The following is a 23,156-nucleotide window of genomic DNA, read 5'->3' on the forward strand; positions in this document are numbered from 1 at the left end:
GGGCGGAAGCGGTTTATTAAAAAATAAATAAGCTGCACAGATCAACTGAAAATCAAAGTTTTGAGTGATGATTTACTTGTGCCAGGACCAAATTTCGTGTATGCAGTCCAAGAATTTCATGGCATAAAAAATACTTTTGTTTAAGCCTACTGGGTTCGACACACACTCAAACATTTAACTACCATAAAGGGCAGCCGAAAATTTTATGAATGTCGAGAAGATAAAACAAGAAGATGTTGCATATGTAGACATTTTGGCGGAAATTGTAGGCTCTACAAGCACCCGAATCAGGACTCTGGCATACCGTGTTATTGCTCTACCAACTGAGCCACCCTTGACTTCGACTGATTTTTCGCTAAAATTTATACATAGTACATGTCCTGTCTATGTCAAATCGTAAGATGTTGCCTGTTTAATTAACAAGCACAGAAAATAAAGGAGAGAGAAGAAACTGAGAGGCATTCCCACCGGTTGAGAAGACATTTTTCTTCTGTAGTCAACACGAGCTGCCGCTTCGAGGCGACGATGACAGTGGCGTACTAAGGGAGATTTCACACCGTGTCGCCTGAGGATTTCACAAGTCGAAAGTAGGTTTGTGCGGCCTTTTGTGTCGCTACGGTGTGAAACGTTCCTGTTGATTGGCTCGTTCCAAACGAGATGTATCGCGTGTCCCTTCGGTCTGAAACCTTCCTAAGACTTGAAAATCCAAGTCACAAGGATGGAAAATTAGGGCTTTGTTTAGGTTAGGTGCGAAGGCAGCCGACAGCACCCTAAAGGATAATATCCGAACATGCAGGAAGAACGCATCTTACTTAAGTCTCCAATACGGATTGATAAAAACTTCTGTTGAGTTCATTTTTTTAAAAAAATGTGTCCGAGATAAAGAGTGGCGTGCCCAGGATTTTCGGTAGGAAGAGGGGTTATGCATACTATTTTTGGTGGTTAGTCCTCATTTTGCCATCTTTTCCTGTCTTTGGAATCCTGGGTCAATCAACACTCGCCTTAAACATAATTGTGAGTTCCTATCTATACCCCTTAAAAAGATGGTGTTCAGCCCCCCCCCCCCCCAGAAAGGAATTCCTGGATACGTGCCTCGCTGTGAGGTTTATTGAATTAGGTTATTTTAGGTTGCTTTTCTGCCAAGTTTGTCTAATCGTGACAACGAGGATGAGCGATGATTCGATGAAATTGATGAAGGTATGTACACACTCACAAAGAACACCAATGCCCAGGCTGAGATTCGAACCAGGATCCTCTTGCGTCGTAGCACGCTGTGCTAACCACTCCGCCACGGTGGTCGGGGAAATGCTGTTGGCATGATTACAGCTAGAGATAAACGTACAATTCAGGAGCGTATATTCTAGGCTAGCTAAGCTATCTGCGAAGCCTTAAGCCTAGACAGTAAAATAGAGAAGAAAAAATACATTAAAAACATTGGAAACTGAATACATTTAGTCATATTAATAAGAAAATGGATTGGATATGGATATTCTGAAGTTGGCAACCTGAATTGTTAAGAGTTGGCAACCTCAATTCTTAGAATTTTGCAGCCTGGCTGCCGTTGGGATGGCAATGTGGCTTCCTTGAAGACGTCAAGAACTAGCAAAATGGGTGTGTGTAACGACTTATACCGGGGATTTAAGCATAGTCTTTTCACTTCCCCCATAGCCTAGAACCACGTGTCATATTGAGCTAGTCCAGGTCTTGGACTCAGCAAAATTCAACTTGCCAACCCCCCCCCCCCCCTCATCTCATCCCAACATTAACAATTAAAGCACACAGTCGCTCACAGACAAATGTGTCACACTGCCAAACAGCTTTGTGCTTATCGTTTACATTAAATTCTCTGAAGGTATTCAAATAGTTCTGTGTTCTGCAAATTAACAATGTTTTCAAATTTCCTTTAATATTCTTATACCAGCGCCATTGAAAAGTCATAACAATTTTGTTTAGAAAGTGATATTTTATTTACAAATGTAATGTTGCGTATTAGTGAAAGGTATTACAGTAGTTATGGAACCCCGTCTGGGTCGAAATTGATTGGAAAAGATCGATCAAAGATCAATTGATGATGTAGGTGTAGGGTAAGCAAGTGACAGGAAGTTGTGAGACCGGATGTAGTTGGAATTTTGGGGGGTGGTGGGATTTCCCTGATTGGCTGAGAGAATTGTGACGTCATAAATTGGTGATGTAGGTGTGGGGGCAAGCATGGTGAAGTTCTAGTTGGTGTGACGTCATAAAGTGGGCGGGGCTGAGATTGTGTGGAGGATTTTGATTGGTTGTTGGGATTTTGTGATAAGATTTTGATTGGTTGTTGAGGAGGAGTAAATGTGGCTGACGGTTTTTTGGCGACGGTTGGTTTTCTTGGAATTGTGATATGCGTTTCCGGTGTTTGAGGAGCTTGCGTTGATGAGTTTGAAATTCTGGGAATTGGGTGTGATAAGAGTATGGTTTTGATTGGTTGATGGGGAGGAGGAAGCGTTTCCGGGGTTTGAAGAAAGATGGCGTTGATGAGTTTGAAATTCTGGGAATTGGGAGGAGGAATGTGGATGTTGTTCGGTGACGGTCGGTTTTCTTGGAATTGTGATATGCGTTTCCGGTTTGAGGTGAGAAATACCGAAAATACTGTTTCTATGCTGCTTGCTGTTTGAGGAGATAATGTTAGCGTTGTTCTTTTTTCTTCTTTTGGTGGTCATAAGAGTATGGTTTTCTGGGAATGCGAAAAACGTTGTTCTTTTTATTTTGTTTGTGATAAGGATGGAAGGTCGACTGTTAATGGAAACGAACGTGAGACGGTTGAAGAAGAGAAGGGAAACGGTTGGGCGTAATCTTCTAGAAATTGTGCCTCTTTGAAATATGTTGAACGATAAACGTGATGTTTGGAAAAAAGAAGGTACAATAAGAAGGAATAAAAGATAATAGGATCTGGTAACGGTTCTTGTGTGGGGAAATGTTTGTTCGTTTTTTTGTAGATAAGAAATGTGGTTCTGTTGAAAATAAGGAGGATAAAAATCAGTGGCGTCTCCTGACCCTGAACTTAAGGCGTTGGCAAAGAAGGAATGTTAACCCCTACCCCTCTCATTTCTGTGAACCAATATTACAAATTTTCTCCGAACATTTTTGGTGTAAATTTAGAAATATTTAGAAAAACATTAAATTACATATATTATTTTAAATGAAATAAATACTTCATTTAAAATATTGATATATTTGAAGGGTAAGGAGAAGCAAGGACTGTTTAAACGAGAAAATTAATGTTCAATACTTCGCCATACAATTAAAGCACCAATTTGAAACCAGAGGGGTTGGTGGAACACCCATCACCCCAGAGTTCAGTTATTTTATTACTGCAATACAAAATATCAACATTTTTAGACTGCAATATACTGAATAATACGTCTGAAAATTCAAGCAAGTTGGATAAAGCCTTTATTAAAAATATATTTTCGAAATCCTTCAGGAAGCTAGAAAATCCTCTTGAAGTCATTACAGTCAAATGATCGAAGTCTTCACTGTCACTAACATGTTCAAAAAACATAAGCACTGCTTCTCTGTTGTCATTGACTGTCCACACTAGCCTAGAGGTGAAATTCCATTTGGAAGGAGCTAATGACGGGAGCTTTCTGGACATGAAAGCAGAAAGTTCGTGTAACCTCTTTGGAGAATGAGAGAAAAACGTAGGCAGTGATTTAAGACCACAACAGAACACCTTAAGCTCTTTGTTACATTCTAAACGTAACACGGTTGATGCAATGTCTTATGTTTCATCGACCTATGATAGCCACAAAGTCTGTGTTTTAAAACTGAAACTGAATTTATTAAATCATTTTGAATGCCTGCGGAAGTACGCGAAAAACTGTAGAATTTAATAAACGTTCTTTTAATGAGGGATCAAACTCGGCACTTGCAATAAGGAATTCCATTTAATTGCCCTTATTGAGAGATGCTGCATTTTCCCCATGGCCTCGTAATGGCAGTTCTTGCTTTGCTAAATAGCAGATGGCGTTAATCAACCTCTTTATTATTTCAGACTCACTGTGTTTTTTCACTACAGTATTGGATGATTCAAATCCGCATACCCTTGATAATTCCAAACACCTTTCTTAGTCGAGAATAATAAACATGTCCAACAGTAAAATTCATTCACATCACACGCGCAAAGCCAGTCTGAAATTCCATAGAGTTCTTTTCGAAAATGTCTCTCAAAATCTTTTCCAGCACCACTTTTTCGTTTAACACATGTTGACATCGTGAGATTCGGACATGGTCGACCATTGTCAATCACTTGTTTCTTCTCTGAATACGAAAGCGAAGAAAATGAATTATTTAAATACTTTTGCACAACACTTTCACTATTCTCCATCTTAGAATAATCACATCACTTCACACCACACGTTTAAAAAATAATTCACAACAATCAGGAGCAAAACAACGTGGAACGCGGGGTGAATGAAAGCCAAACCGTTGGGAACAAATACAACGCCTTGAGAAGGTAACCATGCTGGTGGGTGGCAGGGTGCGCATGCGTGGTCATCCTATGTTTTGGCAGTGGTAAGACGTTGTAAATCCTCTCCAACGTCCTGGCAGTCCGGGACCGATCTGCCTGCCTGACAACCACTGCGAGCTGCGCCGCGTTCGAAAACTACCGGGCGCTCGAAACTGACAATTAAAGATAAACGCTCAAAATCGTAATTTATAAAAGTACAGATACTTTCTTCTTTATTTCATTTTCCTTTGGCCGTTGACACACGACTTACACACCCAGAGAAATCGCCACTGATAAAAATAGGAATAGGTGAAGATGGGGTTCGATAAGAGAGGAAAATAATATATTCAAAAATATGATTTTTTTGGAGGAATCTCTAATGGGTTATGTAACACTCAGGATAAAAAGAATTGGAGGAATATTTACCATTACGGTTATATAAATTTTGGGATAAAAGATAAGATGAATAAATGGGGGTGCGATAAGAAAATAATATATGAGGGTTGTTTACAAATGGGGGAATTTCTGTCAATATTATTATATAGTAGTGGACGTAATTCAGAGGTGGATGGATATTAAACACCACCAAGTTTGAATTTAATGTTTTCAAAATCTTTCTAAATATAATCCATATGATATTCCCTTATTTTCATATATGTTTCTTACACATGGAGAGTACATTCCAAATGTGATCTCGAATATCCCATAACACATTCAATTCTGGATATCCCCTGGGCCCTGCCCCAATTACCCTATATGTGCATAAAACGGAAATTAAACAGCAATCGGACCAAAAATAGACCCCGGTCTCAATCACCCTAAATATGCATGAAGTGAAGGTGGACACATTGGTCAAGATATTCAGCTTCATTATTGAAACGAAAAGAAATGCGTCAGTGTTCGGTGATTTTGTAGAAAACATACAGAGAGCGCAATATGTACCTTCGCATTTGTCGTTAAGAATTTGTTTCACCCCCCACTTTTTGTCATTTGTGCCCCCGCACTATGCTAAACCTCAGCTACGAGGGAAAAGTAAACTGTCTTTGCCCCCAGTTTTGTCACTTTGCCCCCCTAATTTGGATGCGCCCAAGTTTTGTCACTTTGCCCTCCTAGTTTGGATGCCCCCAGTTTTTGCACTTTGCCCTCCTAGGTTTGGAACCTAATCGTCGCCACTGCGAAAAACCTATACTAAAGTACCAGTATTTTAACAAAAAATGTGTAAAGAAATATCTAAAAAAAACTGTACTATGAGTTGAAGTAATAAAACAGTTTGTACATACAAGTAAATGTTATTATTGTAACGAAATAAATAGATGTAATATACGTACAAAATTCTCTCCCTCCATCAATACATCACTGTACCAGTAAACGAGTTACGGAAGAATGAAAACTCTGCAGTGATGGTCACAACACATACATATCAGTTCTGTGTAGGGTTTAGTCATTAACGGAACGGATGCAACTTCCTTGCTGATTATGCATGCCAGAGATAACCAACCACAACTTCCTATTTGAGTCTGCGGGCAAGAGATAATTTTAATTTCGGTGTAGGGTTTAGTTATTATCGGAACGGATGTAACTTTCTTGTTGACCATGTACTGTTGAAGCGTCGGCAGAGAAGGAAAACTCTGTAATGGTTAGAACACACACGCATATGTTCGATGTAGACTAATTAGTAGCGGTTATCGTTATCATATAACGATTTCCACCTGGAATGCGAATACGATAGAGGCCTATTCATAGAAGCACGACTTCCTTGTTGCATCCAACCACAGATTCACTGGTGTTAAAAATTAAACAGTTACAACCGAAAAATGGAGAACGTGCCTGTGAAAACAATTTAGCTAACCGGGGGCTTTTAGTACAAGGCCTACAGTTTTAAAACGTGGTACCGTACACACCCAAATCTGTAATTACTTTTGGGATAGACAGGACCGGGGTCCCTTATCTGCAATTAGTTCTACTCGGGGACAAACAGAGTCGGAACTGGGGTTCTTTGAAACTTGAGTACAGGGCTTACAGTTTTAGAAATGGGTTCCGAACGCACAGATCCCGAATGTATAATTACTTTTGAGGCAAAGAGGATTGGAACTGGGGCCCTTATCTGCAGTAAGTTTTACTGTGGGCCAAACAGGGCCGGAACTGGGGGTTCTTTGAAACATGAGTACAGGGCCTACAGTCTTAAAAGTGGGGTATGTGTAGATTCCGAATGTACAATTAGTTTTACTCTGGGGCAAACAGGACCGTAACTGAGGGACCTTTGAAACTTGAGGTCTGGGGAAAACAGGGCCGTACCTAAGGGCCAATTTGAAACTTTGGGGTCCAGGGCAAACAGGGCCGCAATTGAGGGCCCTTTTATTTCAACTTTTTTTAAAAAAAAAACAACAATTGTCTTTAAAAAAATGCACTTTTTAAAAAAATTCAACTTTTTCGATTTTAGCGAATATTTCAAAACAATATATCTTCGTCCCTAATTCAACTAGAAGGATTGTTGATAGCTTGTCGGACTCGGAATGAAGTCCTTTTTCCGTTGAACTAGGCTTCATCGTTGTAGGACCAGCGATTTCCTACTTTCTTTATTTTCAATCGTAGATTCCCTTCCAACGCTCTACTAAAAGGTCTCGACGTGCAGATTCCGAATCTACAATCATTTCAAATTTATCTACAATAGCTAGCTGACAATAAACATCACCGACGATTACTACGTAATATTATACAATTAATTGTCATAGCGAATGTTTTTTTTCACTGATAAAAGACATCTGTTGAAGACTGTTAATTAGTTGCGAAGAATTTTACGTAGGGTTTCATATCAGTCAGGAACAGGAAAACATCTGCTGAAGACAATTAACGAGTTCCACGAATTGCATATGAGCTTTCATATGCCAGGAAAATATCTGGTGAAGACGATTAACTATTTCCGATAAGATTACATAGAAACAACAAAAATTGAATCAGTGAGATGTATGTTAGAAATGGGTAGAGGCTAAATTGTTTGAAAGGGAACATGTCAGAACATGTTTGAACATATCAGAACATGTCTGAACATGTTGTGGGCGTATGCTTCTAGGAATTGTGACTGTTTCAAATATATTTAACAGAAAACGTGACGTATGATACAAAAAGATAGAAATAGAAGAGACACAAGATAAGAGGATCATGTTTGAGAATGGATGTGTGCGGTACAAGACTGTCTGATAATTGCGTGAATTTCTATTAGACCAGCTACGAGGAGTTCTGGGAACTTGTTCGATCTTGTGGCGACCTGGACAACGATCGGACGGCCCTGCATCGGCTGCTGAGTTATTTCCCGTTTATGTATGTAGCGATACGTGAATCTCCCTGGTGTGGATGTTACCTGTTCTACGAATTAGGAAAAGGAGTTCATTATCACTGCGAGACGTTGAAAGAGATAGAAGAGAGAAAAAGAAGAGCGGATAAGAGAACAGGATTTCCAAGTCAAGGGTGTACGTGCGAACTACGTCGCAGGAAGGAAGAGGACAAGATCAACGAAGCTTTGAAGGAGAGAATGAAAGAGTGGCTTTCTTTGTTGGCGAACAGAAATTACTTGTGGTGTTCTGGCTGTGATCGTCCATTGTTGCGTAAATTAGAAGAACACCCGTGTTTTCCTGTGGTTCCTCACGAAAGTTTCGGTGTTCGGACATCACTGTTCCCCGACGATCCTGAGGATATTCTGGCTGTACCTTTATCGCCGATACCAGGGACGCCATCACCTGCAGTATCCGATTACTTTTCGTTTTCTGACATATGAGAGTGTTTACTTACCACGATTGCGGGACTCGTGCCGAGCCGTATGGTATTAATTACGTATCAGTGAATTCGAGATACAGAACGTACAGAAAGTGGCCTATAGGATTATGTCAGACTCCCGAAGAATTAGTGACTGCAGGATTTTACTATTCTGGCTTTATCGACAGGGTATTGTGTTTTCATTGTTCCTACGGACTTTACTATTGGACATCCAAAGATTGTCCGATTCTAGGACATTACCTGTTGATATCCCATTGTCCTTTTATACAGTGTGTTGCGGCGTTACATTGTAACTCCAAGAGTTGCAAGTATTGCGACAGTGTAGAAACTCCTGAGAAAACGTCCAATAAACCTAGTGTGGATTCTGTGACAGTTTGAAAAATATGTTTTGAGAATCCATGCAGTGTTGTAATTCTTCCGTGTCGACATTTTGTTTCCTGCGGATTCTGTGCTTCTCAATTGGACAAGTGTGCCGTATGCCGGGGCAGCATTGAAGATACATCGACTGTTTTCACCTGTTGAACAAAATGGATGTATGTTTTTTGGAGTCTTTTTTCAAAGTCTTCGAGGAGAAGGAGAATTTGTGTGGAAAGAAGTTGGAATTTTAAAATTTCCTTTCGACAGTACATTTGACTGTTTAGTGAAATCTCCATATGGTTTACACTTTTCGAGTGAAAAGTATCGCCGAGTGAATTACTGGCTCCGTACCAACAAACACGGTCTCAACTGGGGAGATGGGTGGATCCCGATTGAGAAATTACGAGACCTTTTATATTTGGGGTTTGTGAATCAGGAAGTGTACGTCGAAGGTATGGGGAAAGTAAAATGGTTGGAAAAATTACTTAGAGAAAAACGTATGGGTAAAGTATCGTAACGTCGAAGAACTTGAATGTCCAAAATTGGATAGTGTGAAAAAGACTTCAGGAAACTTAAAATGCAAAGAACATAGCAAATGTCAAAATGTAAAAAAAAACCTGTGCAGTTCAAAATGTCTGGAATATATACAATTTCTATTGTAATAAGTACAAGAAATAAAAGATTTTGAAAATTTACAAATGTTTTATTAGCAATTGATAATATGCATATATAAGGTGTACAATATGAGAATGGTTATCTTACAATACATAAAAATAACAATGTTTCATTTACAACGTAAAATAAATTTACAATTACAATAGGTAGTTTTCAACATCAAATACATAAGGAGTAACTGAACTTATTTAAAATGTCAATGTGTGACCAAGATTGTTCTGAAGATATATTTCAATCATCAATTCGTTGTACCAAAGAACGTAAAAATAGTTTATTAGAGTCTCGGGTACTTCTTTTCTTTCTGAAACCATATTATTTTTGATACAATGTACAAAAGCCTCCATATGGGGTTGCAATTTATGATATCTTGTTCATTAATTTTTGCAGAGGCCTAGAAAGTTTACACAAAAATAAGTGTAGTTCAGAGGCTGTTAAAATAAAAGCATCTGGTGAAAAATGTTGATACATCGAGATACAACATTTCCCGAAAAAGTTTACACCACTAATGGTGATATTTCCTGTAACCATATAAGAGAATCGTCGACCGGTTTCGATGTACTTTATTAAGCCAGATTTTAAAGCACACAGTTCTCTAATTTGTAAAGAATCGATGCGTACGGGTGATCGCCCCTGTTGCGAAAACGCCCATACCAAATTGAAAGGGGATTGCGTTTCGAATTTTATTGCTACGTACTTGTTTCTATCTTTGTTCAGAAAATATGTGTTTGCAGGATAAAGATCTAAACATGCCTGTACGTCATGTAGTTCAGGACACTCGATCCTGCCTGTGGAAAAGCTATTTTCCATACTTTTTTTATGAAATCACAGTCCGTTCCCACATACATTCCCTCGTCGTCTGTTTCGTTCTTGAACAGTTTCGATTTTGATGGGTTGCACATGTTTGCGAATTTTACGTTTGGAAGCACCATCCTGATCGGCCATACGTTTCACAAGTTTGTCGTGTTTTTCCATTGTAGCATCCACAGTGGGTTCCATCATGTTTTTTTTCACTAGAGCTGTCTCGATGATACTGAGAGAAAGAAACAGCAGCACACATTTTACATAGATTTTTCATGACACAATCCCGGATTGCTTGGATAGAACGACACATTTGTTCCCCTGTAGGGCACGTGGAACGTGGTAAACATTTGAAGTTCTGATGGAAACGGTGTAGGATATATCCATCTTTATACTGATGTCAGATGCAAATGTCGGAATGAGATCCTTGTTTGTAACATGACGCGCTTTGTAATAAGCATACACGTAACAGTAATGTCCGCATGTTGTGGCCAATATTCCCTATAAGGAATGTTATTGTTAGTCCAAACCGAGGAAAGCTCTTGTTTTTCCATGTGCGGCTGTGAAAAAGGAAAGAAAGATACAGAGAAAGAGTCAAAGATATAGAGGAACAAAGCTGAAAATAAAGAGCTATACAAATTCCCTCCTTCTGTTTTTTCCCTCTTTTTTATCGTGACTCGAAAGGAGAGAAAAATAATTAAAATACAAAGTTTGATAAAAACAAACTGAAAGAAATATGAGACATATACACTCCCTCCTTTTATTCTCTCAGACTATATCCTTCACTGCTGTTTTTTTCTCTCTTTAGATTCACACAGAGCTGCGACAAAGCAATAAAAGACAACACGAATGATTTGTCGAGCAGATAACTCAACAGTAAACTGACTCTCGAAGACAAATTTGCAAAGGTCAAGGGGTCCCTATTTCGAGACTCGCTGGAGCATTCGCTTACGAACATCTCAAATTCGCGTCATATACCTATTTCATATTTTGATAAGAAAAAACCGTTGGAACAATTTGGGTGGTTTTTAATGGTGGTAGGGGGAAAATGTTGAGAATGAAAGAGAGTAAAGAAGTGGGTGGCGATTGGAATTGAACATTGAACAATCGTTTTACAAGGTTGAGAATGAAAGAGTATCCAATAATGTTCCAGGGTGTTTTAGATTTTCGGAAATCTCTCAGATTATATTCTTCACTGCACTATTGCTTTTTCTTTACCATTAGATTCACACAGATCTGCGATTAAGCAATTAAACACAACACAACACAACACAACACAACACAACACAAAACCTTTGATTAACAGAAAACTGAACAGTAAACTGACTCTTGATGACAAGTTTGAATCGCCTATGGACATCTTATATTCCCCTTATATGTATTTTTCGTACCTTGATATGAAAAACCTTTGGAACAATCTGGAGGATTTAATGGTGATTAGGGAAAACAGTTAGGATTGAATTGAAGTAAACTATGAACGTGTGTTGGATTTGATCAGAAAACAAACTCTACAATATTGAGCATGAATTATAATCCGAAAATGTTCCAGGGCGAATTATTTTTTTTTGGAAATTGAACAGTTTCTACACGTCATGTGATAGATATATTATTACAATTGGGATGACTGGTAATTGAAAAAATGTATCAAGACGGATTTGTTATCACTTAAGTGATATTTGGTGCAAAATGGAGTATTGGCACACCATACTGGGAAAGAAATTGCAAAAGGACGCATATGAATTTTTAGATAAGGTATACTTCTGTATTTTGTGATGTCATGTGATCTGTTTTATCACTTTTGGATTATCGCGAAGGTAAAGGAATAGTGGTAAAGATTGATTGATTTGTTGTTTTAAGTTCACTTTATGCATAGTAAGGCTAATCGGGACTGGACTTACAGTTTAAAGTGAGATCCGAACCACTATGTGCTTCCACCGGGTATCGAACCCGGGACCCTTTGACGATACTTTACTTCCTTCCAAGCCAAACACCGACCAACTGTCCTCTCTCCTCACCTTCGCTCTCTCTCCCTCTATTCTCTCCTCTACTTCCTTCTCACAACTGAAGACTAACATTGGTAAACGCTATAAATTCCACCATAATTCAAACACCGTTTTCCACGTTAAACTGTGAAATGTGCCATGCTTTATAATGTGGTAAACGTGAAAAGTGGCTGGTAGCCCTCTAAGTAGGTCAAAGGGCGTGTAAAGAGATACTAGTGTGAACGTTCTTACGGGCTGATGTGCTGAACGATGCGATTTCCCAACACTTTCGCTTTTGGCATTTACAACGTTTACCACTTTTAGTCCTGAACTCATGATTAGACCTCGGATTTTTAGGTTCTAAAAAGTATGCTTTTAGGTTCCTAAAATAGGCTCTACAAATCCTAAAATCGGTTCGAAAAACCCTAAAATAGGTCCTAAAAATTCTAAAATAGGTTAAAAAAAACTTAAAATAGTTCGAAATTCCTGAAAAATGCTGATTAGGTATAGTCACCGGCAATGAAAATGGGGCACCTATATCCTGAAATACGCACTATTTTGCATAACGTTATGTGTGTTGCCTAACCCTATACGGCGATGGCAGAACTTACCATTGGAAATTTGCTATAAAATCCACTCTTCGCCGTATAGTTACGCAACAATCTTTTTCATGTTATCCACAGTCAAACTCCGAAATTTTGTCTGTGAGGATCATCTTATATACTGAAAATAACCATTCAACACAAACATAATCAGTGGTGTAAACTTCAATGCTGAAATGTTAGTGTGGAAGGCGTGAATGCCACAAAGCACCGAAGTGACTTGAAAGTGAGCAAGACCACACTAGTGTTGAGCGATGTACCGTCTAGTCTAGACGTTATATCGCGATATTGAAAAAATATCGTCCAGGCGATATCAACTAGACGATATATCGTCACGATATTTTGGCGATAAATATCGTGACCCCGATATGTGTCGTCACGATATTTTGGCGATATATATCGTGGTGGCGAGATGTGGGAGCAGGAAAAGGTTATTTAAAGTCCTTCCCTTGACTCATCTCACTCAACAGGACGTTAAGTGCCGGGGCTTGCCCCTAGTTGTTAGCTTCCTGGAGATGAGGCCTGCTCGAGGAAAAGTTCTTAAAGCCATAAGAGTAGACAAGAGTTATTGCCAGAACGACGAATTCCAGGCCACTAATCAACAAATTTTGCAAATTTATATGGAATAATATTGTGACAATGGAAATAACATTTTTGGAAAATTATTTTGGTTGTAATGGAAAATGATCACAAGACTAATTTGATTTTGCAACATAGGTAATTACCATTACTTTTTGTTCATTATATTTACATACTAATTATTGCGTTCTTTTCTCCCCCTGCTAACGTATGTACGAAGTACACATCTTACAATGTCGTTTTTTCCATCTGAGTGCGACGAACCGAACTTGTTTGTGACGGGAAATGCAGCACAGAAAAGGAGAAGATACATATCGCCGGCACGATATATATCGTGGGGACGATATGTATAGCCGACACGATATATATCGCCGACACAATATGTACCATGGGGACGATATATATCGCCGATATCACGATACGAAAAAATATCGTATCGTCAGTGACGATATATCGCGATACCTAATTTCCGATATCGTCCATCCCTAGACCACACGGATAGGAAGTTTTGCACTTTGGACTGTGCAGGTAACAGTGGCACCAGACATTTTGCCTTGTTTAAAGGTTTGAAAAAACATCGTGAACGTGAACTTGGAGGAAGGGAAATTGACAGAGAGTATGTTTCAAACACGTTCGTCATTGAATTTTTCAGTGATCAAACAAAGCAAATGCCTCTGTGTGAAATAAAAATCCTGTAAAGCCTTTAAAAATATATAAAAACCTTAAAAAAAAGGCTTGATTTGGGCGCATGAACCTAAAATAAGTTCTAACCAGCAAAATAGTTTTTAGTCACTATAAATCTTGTTGTTGTGTTTTTAAACGAAACGCTGACATAACTTACTATTTCTGACATACCTGTAAAGGAAAATATAGGTTGAAAACCTAAAATCCGAGGTCTACTCATGATACTGGGAATGTATAGGCCTACTGCTGTCGTAAACGCATTCTTTGCACTTATATCCTGCCTTCTACGAAGGCCAGGATAGGTCAAGAATGTGAGGTACACTACGCTATTGTTATTACAATAAGGAACATGTCTAAATGTGAGTTAACAAAAAGAAGAGACATTTTCGTATTACTACTGCAGTTCGAAAAAAATTCGGGACAGGGATTAAAAGTAATGGACTATCTCTACTAATTCGGTAAATAGGACGTCTGGTCTGGTAGCCTTACATCAATGATTATAAAACTTAAACTACCCAATATTGCAGACTACAGACTTCTACACATTCATTTTATGGAAGTGATTCCTGCTACAACTTTTTCAAGCTTTCCCATTGGCTGGAAGCTTTTTGGGGTGGTATATAATCTGTGGTGGTTAGGTTAGGCTAGTTGGGTTTGATTCTCTCAGAAGAAGAAGACGAAAATGGTTGTAGCAGCAATACCGACTTTCATTTATGCATTTTTACAAATTTCAAAATCGTCGATGTTATTGTCGTAGGTTTTTTAATGTTCATATTTAAATATTTCCTGGTTCGAGGGATGATATGTTATGTGGTAAACACCGAAAAATTGCAGTGTATTAATGTTAAGAGAACTAACTACAAGCCTAACCTAACAACGAAGGCATTCCGCACTTACGTCAGAAGACGAACCGCGGAGTTTTACCAAAAAGTTTTTTCAGTCTTGTGCTCTCAGTGATACGGATCATTCCTTCGCACATTCGTGTCTTCGTACGGGGATGTAGCTCAGTGGTAGAGCGTTCGCTTTGCATGTGAAAGGCCCCGGGTTCGATCCCCGGCATCTCCAGTGCTTTATTTTATTTCTCTTTCGTTGCCGCTGATGAATGATGCTTCGAAATCAAAAACATGTCCAGGGGCGTTGATGGTAATTTACTCATAATGTTCTTCTTATATCCCTTATGAAGATGGATGCGTGTAAAGATGGAAAATATAGAACTACATGTAGAATCTTTGAATCACAATGAATTGAATTAACAACATTTGTCACTCGTGCTCCTTTGAGAGTTCCGCTTCGATTTAATCTAATCATCATCATTCATCTCTATTGTCGAAATATCCTACAGAGACAAATCCGACGGAAAGTAAGTACTATATTAACAATTATTTAGGTAACAAATAGCTATTACAGCCACTAATAGACACCTTTTTCAATATTTCCATTTTTTTCAAAATTATGAGCATACGTTTTCAAAAAGACGGTTGAAAATTTTACATTTTTGCACCTTCCTCTTTGTTTCATACACATCTCGCACAAATGTACGAGATTTTTGAGTTAGTTAATTTCACTTTATGCACAGAAAGTTTAATAGGGACTGAACCTACAGTTTAAAGTTGGATCCAAACCACTGTGCAATATCCTCTGGATATCGAACCCGGGACACCTTGATTGTAAGGCGACGACGTTTACCACTACTCCAGCGGAGAGACTAAATATAAGAGATACTGAAAATATTTCCACATTCCACAGAAAAAGTTCTAGGTAATAACATGAGCATCGATTAAAATAAATTATCATGTCCTGCAATGCATAGTTTCGGATATATTAGCAAATAGCAAAAGTAGGGGGTGGGAGTTACGTGGAAATTCATCGCTTTATTATGCTGTAGCAACCTGTCAAAATTCAACTTTTCCACATTTTCTTTAGACACACAGAGTTTTACTTGCTAGGCTTTAAGTGACATCAACGTAAAATTACTAATTCATATCCGTGAGTATTACCTTATACAAGAGTATAGTACATAGCATAAGCCAGCGTAGTCAAGGGTCATCGATTCGAATCCTGGGCAATGCATACGAATTTCATTGCATTCCTTCATCACTTTCACCACTTCAGCATTCATCCTCATCGTCACGATTAACCTAAAGAGGTTGAAATAGTAATAGAGGTAATAGTCCCCCATTCGGATCTCCGGGTGGGGACTACTTTGGGAGGTCCCTGGACTAAGGATAAGATCTACATTAGGAATAAGGATATTAAATTAGGCACCTGGAATGTTCTGAGCCTTTACCGGCCTGGGGCATTTCAGTGTACAGTTAATGAGATAGTTAAGTATAAATTAGATGTAGTAGCTGTCCAGGAAGTTAGGTGGCCAAGAGAAGGGAATTGTAAAACTAAAAATTATACTTTTTTCTATTGTGGTACTGAAAATCATAATTTTGGAACAGGCTTTTTCATAAATAATAGAATTATCTCGGCTCTTAAAACAGTAGAATTTATTAATGATAGGATATCATATGCAGTTTTACAGGGTAGGTGGTGTAAAATTATTTTAGTAAACATACATGCACCAACGGAAGATAAAGATGATAATACTAAAGATGATTTTTATGCAGAGTTAGAACAGGTCTTTGATAAATTTTCTCAGTATGGTATGAAAATTCTGTTAGGTGACTGTAATGCACAGATTGGCAAAGAAGAGACATTTAAACCCACGATTGGTAAAGAAAGTCTTCATGAATTAAGTAATGATAATGGTATAAGATTGATTACTTTTGAAACCTCAAAGAATTTAATTGTGAAAAGTACCACTTTTAAACATAAAGATATCCATAAATATACCTGGTCTTCTCCAGATGGTAAACCTCATAATCAGATACATCATATTCTCATTGATAAGAGAAGGCATACTAGTATAATTGACGTTTGTACACATAGAGGTGCTGACTGTGCAAGTGACCATTATTTAGTAATTGCTAAATTAAGAGAAAGACTCGCAGTGATAAATCATAAGCAACAAAATCTAAAAGTTCTAAAATTTAATGCAGGAAAATTTGCTGATGAAAGAACTATACGCCTTCATGGAGTGGTGCTAAGCACAGGGGAGCATTTACCTTTTTTTTTTAGAATTAAGAAAGATTACCAAATGAAACTGCCAAATAGATTTGATGTTTTGCAGGATTTAAATGATGATGAAAATATAAATGAAACAGACGTAAATAAGAATTGGGAGCACATACGTAATGCAATAAAATCAGCAGCTAAAGAAAGTATAGGATACCATAAACAAAGAAAAAGTAAGCCATGGTTTGATAATGAATGTCATAATCTAATAGAAATAAGAAACCAGGCTAGACTTAGGTGGTTAAATAACTCTGATGATACAAATCTAAGCAATTGTAATAAAATAAAGCGAGAAGTTAACCGCATGTTTAGAAGTAAAAAAAGAGATTACTTGCAAAGCAAAATTAATTGATACAAACAGCAAAAACAAAAATATCAGAGATTTATATAAAGGTGTAAATGAATTTAGAAAGGGGTGGCAACCTAAAGTAAACTTGATAAAGGATAAAGACAGTGATTTTCTAGCTGACCCAAGCGATATTCTAAATAGATGGAAGAACTACTTTAATGACCTTTTAAATGTTCATGTAGGAGATAAATCAGAAGTAAATGAAGTACACACAGTAGAACCTTTAGTTCCAGAACCTAACGTTAAAGATGCTATTAAAAGGCTAAAGAATAACAAAGCACCTGACATTGATTTAATACCAGCTGAGTTAATTAAATATGGTGGGAATTCGTTAATATGTCAAATTCATAAATTAATTTGTTTAATATGGAATAAAGAAGAAATCCCTCAACAGTGGAAAGAATCCATAATTATTCCTGTGTTTAAAAAAGTTGATAAAATGAACTGCAATAATTACCGTGGAATTTCTCTACTCTCAACAACATATAAAATATTATCTAACATTCTTTTAACAAGACTAACCCCATATGCTAATGAAATAATAGGTGATTATCAATGTAGATATAAACGTAACAGATCAACTACAGATCAAATTTTTCACATCAGACAGACACTTGAAAAGAAGTGGGAATATAACCAAAATGTCCATCAACTATTCATTGATTTCAAAAAAAGCATATCATTCGGTCAAAAGAGATAAATTATATAATATATTAGTCAAGTTTGGAATACCTAAGAAGCTTGTTAGTATGATAAAAGTATGCACCAGTGAAACAGAAAGTAAAATTCGTGTGGGTATTAATGTGTCTGACAAATTTACAATTCATGATGGGTTAAAACAAGGAGATGCATTATCTCCATTGCTCTTTAATTTTGCCTTAGAATATGCTGTTACGAAGGTAAAAGAAACTAACGAAGGACTAAAATTAAATGGTATGACTCAGTTGTTAGCATATACAGATGATGTAGACTTATTAGGGGATGATATAAATACAATTAAGGATAATGCTAAAATATTTTTCAAAACTGCTAAAGAGATAGGTTTGGAAGTTAACAAAGAGAAAACTAAATATATGCTTACAGGCCGAAACCATGTGTTAGGTAATAATCAAAATCTAATTATTGATAACAACTCGTTTGAACCAGTTTCCAAATTCAAATACTTAGGAGTAATATTAACAAATGAAAATTATATTAAAGAGGAAATAAAAAGTAGGCGTAATTCAGGAAATGCATGTTACTTCTCTCTTCATAAACTTTTGTCTTCTCGTTTAATATCTAAGAAACTAAAAGTTAAAATATACAAAACAGTAATTTTGCCTGTAGTATTATATGGATGTGAAACTTGGTCCCTTACATTGAAAGAAGAACATAAATTGAGAGTATTTGAAAATAAGATCCTTAGGAAAATCTTTGGACCTAAAAGGGATGAGGAGACAGGTGAGTGGAGAAGGTTACATAATTTAGAACTACATAATTTGTATTCATGTCCAGATATTATTCGAATAATTAAATCAAGAAGACTTAGGTGGGCAGGCCATGTGGCACGAATGGGAGAGGATAGAGGAGTTTACAGGATTCCTGTTGGGAAACCTGATGGTAAGAGACCTGTAGGAAGGCCAAGACGAAGATGGAGGGACAACGTTGAGATGGACCTAAAGGAAATCTGTAGGGATGGAAAAGAGTATATACGTAGATCTTGCTCAAGATAGAGACAGATGGAAGGCCTTTGTTGCTGCAGCCATGAACCTTCGGGTTTAAGAAGGCTAGAGAGTTAGTTAGTTAGTTGGTAGAAATACAACGTAAAATAACCAAAAATACTGAAATAAATTACATTAAAACAAAGCTTAAATTATATTCCATTAGGTATGCGTTTGGTTTGGTTTGAGTTGGCGTTTTAAGTCCACTTTATGCACAGTAAGGCTAATCGGGACTGGACCTACAGTTTAAAGTGGGATCCGAACCACTTGTGCCTCCACCGGGTATCGAACCCGGGACCCCTCGATTACAAGGTAATGACGCTACCACTGCGCCATGGGGGAGGCCCCATTAGGTATGCGTAGTAAATGTAATTTGCCATTGATATATATATATATATATATATATATATATATATATATATATATATATATATATATATATATATATATATACATATATATATAATGTTATTACTTTTATGCGCGAAATGTGTATGCATGTATATATGTGTACTATATATGTCTTCTTTCTTTCATAGTAAGAGGAAATATTTTATTTATTTATTTATTGTTTTGAATGGCCAAGTTAAAGCACAAGCCTTTTCTTCCACTTAACCATCTCTACTTTACATCTTATAAGTTGATTATATCTGTCCATGAGATTTTTCATCTGGTCACACAAGAAATATAAACTCTTACAGTGAAAGTAATAATAATAATAATAATAATAATAATAATAATAATAATAATAATAATAATAATAAGTGGCCTATCTCCCGACTGCCAGTCTCCGTCCCACAATCCTACCTAGAGATGTGGAGATCTTCAACCAGTAATGGGGTGACGTGGGGTCAGCACGTCAGACCTTCAGTCGTTATAGGAGATATCCGAGACCGGGTTACGCTACTCACTCGTAGCTCCCCAATTTCCTCACCGGTCCTACACACAGGCCGACGAGAACTCCAGGAAGACCTGCAACGGTATGTATACATTTGACTCATGCTCAAACTTTACAAATACAAGTGACTTGCTTTATTTTCAAATCATTTCTGAGAGCCCGAGTTACAACCGAGGTACAGATGATACAGCACTGCTTGGGAGAACCAGTGCGTATACATTAGCACAGACATTAGTTTCGTCTGCGTTTTCAGTGGTTTTTTTTTCTTCGTTCTCAGAACAGTTTCACCTTCATTATAGTTCCACAATTCACATCGCATTCACAATATTTAAAAATATCGCGTAATTTAAACGTTTCTTCCATACCAGACATGACAACACGTTACTATTTACGTACTACTACTGAATGTAAACAAAGATTTATCCTACATAGAGCGGCCATATTGGAAGCGACTCTAGCGCTCAGGTGGTAATTTTTATGGCGAATAGTAATTATTGAATTTTGAATCAAGATAAATTTAAGTGTGTTTACAGTTTACGTATTACACTTTCCTTTCGAATGAGCTTCACTCCATCAGTACATATAAGTTATACATTTTGTCCCTTTTCTTTCCTTTTCAAAACATTTATTAGTGTCTTAGAGCTAATAAACACTATTACGAGATTAATGTACTTTTACCAAAAGTTGTTCTGATATCTACAAATTACTTATATACATAATGCTATAAATTGTTTATTTAAGTGATTTACTGTAAATCAAACCACCTTGATTTGGATTGTAAATTTTAGAATTTAGTGTATTGTACTTCTGTCGTCCGCAAAATAATATGTCCCAGCATTGTAATCCATTTTAATAAATAAAAGGTTTGTTCAAAAAATTGCTTTGTGACATTTTCCTCCCCATTTTTCATTATAAAATTTAAATAAATAAATTTGAAATATGTCATAATTTTGTTTACTGTTTATAACTTCAATATACTACGGTCTACTGTGTATTATTCATCCTTACTCTCACATTTCTAATACCTTGTACTTATAAGAAGGTATATTCTTATAAAATCACATCTTTTCCGTTTTAGTATTCTTCTTCTTACATATTCTGTCCCTTGTTGATCATTCCTCCTCTCATTTGTTTCGTCTGCTGCTGTCTGTCTCGTCTTCTTCTTCGTGGAAATATGCGTTATATATATCTTGCGTACAAACTAACTTTATCAAAGTTTCGAGAATGCATCAGCAGGCACGTATCTAGAAATATATTTCGGGGGGGGGGGGATCGGACAACAGAGGCGCAACCACGATTTCTTGTCTGGGGGGGGCAAGTACCAGGATAAACGTACCAACAACAACAACAATAATGGGATTATTATTATTATTATTATTATTATTATTATTAGCCTACTGGTGGTAATACGCAAATTACGCATAAATTACGCAAAGGGGGGGTAGAAGTCATTTTTTCACGCAGCTTTGCATCCGCTCAATGGACTTTGGTCGGATCGCGTAACGCCTCGGCGCTTTGTCTCTCTCCCTCTCCCTCCGGTAAACCGGTTCGTATTTCGAACCCGTCTCCCTTGAATCACCGGATATAAATCTTCCCGATACTGTCTTTTGTTGGGTCAGTCGGAATTAAGATTCCTAACTTGTTGTTCTTGAAAGCGTTGGTAAAGACGCCAGCATCGCGGCAACATGTAAATGGAGCCCGAGGTTAATTGCGAATTTAGCATTCACAAGCCTCTTACATTCACACGGCTCTCATAAGCTGACCCCAACCAGGAGCTCTACACGTCATTCTTGCAATATGTTCGCGGCTCCCATTTTCCCCCAGCTCAAGATTGCGAGTCCAAAGTCCGGATGGCTCTTTTCGGTTAATCTCCCCTTTCTCCCCGTCGCCGGAACAAGATCCATTGGCTCAACCCAGGGACGTCCGGAAGGGGAGGCAAGTGGGCGCAGAACCCCCTCCCCCACCTGGTAAAATAATGTATACCTGAAAAATTATATCTCTCACACACAATTTCATTTCAGCCACCGTAATTTGTTAATTATTCTAAATACGTTGAAGGAACATGATAATTTCAGACTGAAATAATGTTTTTTTTGAGGGGACATCACTATTACGGGAAACAATATGGCTCCTTGTCCCTCCCTGGGAAAAGTCCTGCGACCGTTCATGGCGGAAACCCAACGAATCGCCCAACTGTCGGCGTTACAGTCAAAATCATATTTTCCCTAGTAAGCTAGCACTTACAGGACATTAATTTGTCTCAATCTCCAAATAAAACGTCTCTTGAAACGATACCCTTGCCTAACCACGACGAATCCCGATAATTATAGCATTTTTACGCCGTCGTGATGGGTCATATACAGGAACCGTTCCCCCTTTTTTATCTTGTTTTTTACGTTTTGTGATTACATTTATTAACCTTTACAACAAGAGACTAATCCCCCCTTTTTTTCTCTCCTCTCTTTTCCCTTTCAGTTTTTTATTACATTTATACCTTTTTACATAAAGACATTCATTTCAACCATCCCTTACTCAAACATTTTACTACAGTTTACAAAGGGCAATACGTATTACAGTGCATTAATTCCCCTCAGAGCAGATTGAATGAATCCCTTAACCACGACGTTCCGCTGCATGATGTTTTAGTTACGAACCTCCCAATAACAGTGTTTATTCTCATTTCTTGGAACGCAGCATTAACGGGATATTTCCTGTACCACTGCTATCAAAACCGTCACCAACAGGCTACATCTAATTAAAACCATAGTAGTTTCACGCTCAATGGATTAACTTTTGCATTTTTTTCCCCCTCCATAAGAAAGTTATCCCCCTGTCGAACAATAATCGGCTGCAATTATTTGGTACCTCCTTATACAAGGAATCCTCGTAGGCACTGGAAAGGTCTCACCTCGTTTGTTTCAGGTAACCTCTCTTCTACACCCTAACCGGAGTTCGTGTCATCCCGGAACCAACTGATGCCCGGAGTCCACTCACGGCCCTCCACTGGTGGACCCAGCGCATCCGAAGGATGATGGTCCCGTTCAGAGTTCCAGAACTCCAGAGCGTTCTAGGATGCTGTAACCACCCTTACGTCACGGCTGGACGACCTCCTCCCGGAGTCGTCATGTTCCCGAGCCACAGAGGACCCAGCAACA

The 23,156-nt window shown here is 37.8% G+C and overlaps 1 non-coding gene across 1 annotated transcript; it reads left to right on the forward strand.

Moving 5' to 3' along the window:
- The first annotated feature begins 14,927 nt into the window (after positions 1 to 14,927).
- On the forward strand, positions 14,928 to 14,999 carry TRNAA-UGC (transfer RNA alanine (anticodon UGC)). Its single transcript has one exon. It is a non-coding gene; the product is annotated as a tRNA-Ala (tRNA).
- Positions 15,000 to 23,156: the final 8,157 nt, after the last annotated feature.

Source organism: Lepisma saccharinum, chromosome 10, assembly GCF_977018435.1.
Source record: "Lepisma saccharinum chromosome 10, izLepSacc3.1, whole genome shotgun sequence".
Classification (NCBI taxonomy): Eukaryota; Metazoa; Arthropoda; class Insecta; order Zygentoma; family Lepismatidae; genus Lepisma; species Lepisma saccharinum.